The sequence below is a fragment of the Calidris pugnax genome, unplaced genomic scaffold (genome assembly GCF_001431845.1).
Source record: "Calidris pugnax isolate Ruff unplaced genomic scaffold, ASM143184v1 scaffold1, whole genome shotgun sequence".
Lineage (NCBI taxonomy): Eukaryota > Metazoa > Chordata > Aves > Charadriiformes > Scolopacidae > Calidris > Calidris pugnax.
Window position 1 is genome coordinate 11,208,626 of NW_015090800.1, and position 4,825 is coordinate 11,213,450.

Sequence of the window (4,825 nt, forward strand, 5' to 3'; positions counted from 1 at the left end):
AGTGCAAAAGCTGTGCGTACAGAAAACTGATCTGTGCTTTGCCTTCATCATTAGTAAAAAATATTTTGTCTTGTGATTAGGGTATACACTAAAAAAGTAAAGGCAACAGCAGGGGTTTCAAAGCACTGAAAATCGACCCACTACATATATTTTTATAGTGCACCAAATCACAGCCTCTTGTCAATTGCAAAACAAAACTGCACAAGCTGAAAAAAACTGGCAAGTGCTACTGTAACTCACAATGTTCCTATGCATTTTGTATGCTTATATACTGTTACAGGTCCCAAGAGACAATATTCTGTTAGACTCAGCACAGAACTCAAATAGCTATACAATTGAGAGGCAAGTTAAACAGAAACAAAAAGCTGATCCAAAAAAATTTCCAGACATGGTGTCACCTGATCCTCCATAGGGGCAATAGTTGTTTTTACTAAGGTGGTCCAATGAACAGCTGAAAAGGTCAGAGTGTGGATTAACATTTTTTTGATTTCCCATGGGGTCTTCTAAATCCATGCTTGCAAAGGGTATTCTGGCAAAGCTTTCTATATGAAACTGATATTGCCTCAATGATTTTTCCCTCAACTGAATTAAAAAAAAAAAAGTCTATCTCAATAATTTCGGTATGTCAGAATAATGTACAAATTTAGCTAACAGAAGGTTCAGAGAATGATCGACCCATGACAGATAAATAGACTCAGAAATACAAATGTCAGGTGTTATGTAGGTTCATTATTAAAAAAAAAAAAAAAGAGGAAATTAAATGACAAATGGTTTGCAGTTCTCTGAAAATGGCTCTTCAAGTTTCAGTTTTCCAAGCACTGTCTTAAGGCAACATCAGAGGATTAACTAATTATTTTGTTCTGTACGGAAGAACATGGGGAACATGCTAAAAACATTAGCTGCTCATTTTTATTTATTATTTTCTTAAATACCCATTTTGTACTGGAAAGAAGTATCATGGAGAGCCTTGAAATTGGCAAGATCATTCCAATTCTTAGTTTTAAGTAGTCCTTAAAAACAGAGTATTAAAACCAAGCATTCTGGCTTCTGAACTAACTACATATCAAAAGAATTTCTGTCCTCTGCCCCCTTGGGTTTTGAACAATTCTAAATGAAAAATCTTAGTCTAAATGCAGCTGCACATACCTAACGCAAATTGCTGGGGCAGTGTGGGTACTGAGTGTAGCATATGACATCCTGCATAGCTGGGTGCTGTGTAAGGCTCTGCTCCGAGAGCAGACAGAGGAAAAATAAACTGCTTCAGTTTCACTACACATCCAGAAGGAGAGCAGTGCCCCAGCCCAGTCGTTCTTCTCAGCCCCATAAAAGGCTTTTAGCTGTGTTTACGAGCCAATTAAACCTCCTGTTAAACCTGTACTCTCTGGTCAAACTATGGATACGAGATGAACAAAGTGCTGTATCTTGAAAGGTCCTGCTCATAAACTGCTTATTCTGCAGTTTAAGCACACACCAGTCAAGACTGAAGTGTCTTCCAAACCCATCTTAAAGTTAACAAGTTGTATAATTTCTAGTTTCTTGTTTCCTACATACTGGGATTTCCTTTTGGTTGCATATATTCAGCCAGTTGCTTTTTAACTCTCTACTGCCCAAGCCAAAAAGGGTAAAATTTACTTTATGGCTCTTAGCCAGCTGAATCCACATCGCAAACACTTTGTGTGTATCTGGCAAAGAGAACGTACCGGAGTTCTACATTATATGGGCTCCAAGGACCTGAATCATAGAATGGTTGGGGTTGGAAGGGCCCTTAAAGATCATCTAGTTCCACCCCCCCTGCCATGGGCAGGGACGCCTCCCACTAGACCAGGTTGCTCAAAGCCCCATCCAGCCTGGCCTTGAACACTTCCAGGGATGGGGCATCCACAGCTTCTCTGGGCAACCTGTTCCAGTGTCTCACCACCCTCACAGTAAAGAATTTCTTCCTGATACCTAATCTAAATCTACCCTCTTTCAGTTTAAAAACGTTACCCCTCATCCTATCACTACACTCCCTGATAAAGAGTCCCTCCCCATCTCTCCTGTAGGCCCCCTATATATATCTTAGAGTGACAGCAGGTATTTGCACCTCCCTGGCAAAGGTCCCCTGGATGGTGGCAGGGAGGGGACAAGTGGGACTGCTGCTCAGCACGGGAGGTGTATTAGACACATTAGTGCTCCATTACAAGGGAGGAGTGGTGAAGGTCCCCACGCCATGGCTGCTTCTCTGCACTGTGAAGGTTCCACCTGTATGCCGGTGGGGCGTACAAATTTGTGTGGGTTCTGCATCAAATAGCCAGCCTTCTGGAGGGAAATAGTAATTTAAAGAACAAATAACACATTTCACCTAGAAATAACCTGTCCGTACACGTTACACTCACCTGTATTGAACACGGAGATTTTAACAGAACAGAGGGCAAGTTCAAACAGCAACGAGGAGCTGGAGGCCTCCCATGAAAGGGACCTTTTGTTGTATGAGCTATGGCACAGCAGCTAGAGAAAGGTGGGGTCCTAGTCATTCGTATCTGTTAGATGAAGCCAAATGTAGTCAAAATTCCATCAATATCATAGGAATAAGCAGTCTGAAATTTTCAGCAAGTATCAGACCAGGGCATCCTGTATTAATTTAAAAATATTGAAATAAGAATTTTGCTACGATCACCACCACTTCCACTTTACAACACAGCATTTTGAGATGGCTTTAGCATGCAATCTCTGCATAGGTTTTGGCCAAGAAAATGATCAGAAACTTCTGAGACCCATAAAGATCGAATGAAAACATTTTTAAAGTATTCAGCTCTGTCATGAAAAAAAAAAGGAGGCTGATTTTTACGTCTTACGCTATGATCAAAAAAATAACACATTGTTTCTTTTCACTCCAGAATTCCTTCCAGTTCTGAGGGAGGAAGACAGATCTATCTTCCCAGAAGTCTCAGGGAAAAAAGATATACACGGGTAAGGGAAAAGCTCAGGTGAAATGCAGTGTGGTATTTCGGCTCAAAATTAATGACTAACTGGACAGAGATAAAAGGCTATGTTGGAACATGATCAAAGGTGAATCAAGAAGATGATACCAAAGGCATGACGATGCTATTTGGGAAGATGCAGCTCCCAGCTCTTGCTCCAGGACCACTGCTTGTAAGTACAGTCCCCCACAAAGTACTACAGGATAAATCCAACTGGGCCAGCACTGGAGAACTCCAGCGTTAAGACAAGCCATGAGGTGCTCCATGAAGTGGCACAGTCAAATGCAAACCATTCCCTCCCAGCCTGTACCACCAAAGACTGTCAACAGAAAACACCATGGCAAAGACAGTGAGAAAACTGCTGCATGATTCTTGGGTGCGTGCTAAATAGTTACTAACTTTGGAGACCCACTTGCACTTTTATCAACTTTTCAGTGCTACTCTGCTTGTTCTGCACTTTCGATGTTTTCTTATCGCCAGCAGGGATACCCAGAAGGGTTTTATAAGGTTTTCTTCTTTTTTTGTTATTAAATCTGTTTTGGTTGCACTGTATATGGGTGGGTAAATGATTCGGAAAAAAAGGGGGTCAAAATGTTGCATGCAATTGATTCCAGCTAGACACTACTGTAATACCAAAAATATTTATCCTCATTTAAGTCTGTTGGATACCCTTACACCAACATTACTTACCCTGTCTTTGTGACATCCAGCTACTGCATTTAATAATTTCCTTGCTTTCTGTTCAAGGATTTCAAATATCGCTTTAATAATTGCCTCTTTCATTGAAAGCCAAGAAGAATGAGCAGTCTTTCTGATTTCAGTATTTTGGACTCCTCCAATTTCTATCTATAGAAGATGTTTTAATTTGGGATTAAATTAGCAGAAATAAATTCTGTGATAATTTCAGGGTTTGTTTCCTTAGTAAGGACAACTGGAGATCAAGCTGCAGCAGATGGTAACCCCTCTGGAGAAAGTAAAAAAATCTTCCAAATAGTTTGGAATTGTCCAATTATGTCACAGTTTATGGAGACAGGGATATTATCAGCTACAAAAATAAAAAATCACAATCTATGCTAATTATTGCTTTTTTGGTTGGTTGGTTGGTGGCAATATTAAAGAATAGTGAGAATGCTAATGCAGAGAATTACAGTAACACACAAAAAGTCTTTCTTGTTTAGAACAGAGCAAACAAATTCAATTTGAAGAATGTATGACAATCCTAAGAGGTTAAAAACACCTTCTAGGGTTATAGTATTATTAATTTAGTTACTATAAAATTTTTCTATAAGTATTTTACATTGATAAATACAACCCAAGCATTATAGTATCTTGGAACAGGTGGCGAGCAATTTGTTGGTGACTCATGTAAATCTACAAATGCAGTCAGTAAAAGTTCAACTTCGTTTGCTTATCTGCAGGTATTTTTTTTTTCTTTGGCATTAGAATGATTTATTTTTAAAAATTTTTTAATTAGTCCGTATCCCAGAATTACTTAAACCCTTAGCAGTTATCAATTAGAGAAACATGCTTTAAATGTTAATATACAGAGACAGGTGCTGCTTCTGTAGGTGCTCTGGATGATTTCAAGGTTTTTGAGCCATGTAAACTGAGTGAGATTGCCAGACTGAGACTGCTAGATACAAAATCTCCTTTAAAAAAACATTTGCAAAAACTAATTTCCCACCAATAACCATGTTAAAAAAAGTGTGCACTTTATTTTAAGGGAAGTAACCAAGTATAAGATGTTTGATAACCAATTTTACAAAAGCTCTTGTATTTGCAAGCTAAAAATCAAACACAAATGTTTCATCTTTTACTTGTTCCTTTTTAAAGTTCTCCAAGTGAATGAATACCAGTACAAAGAG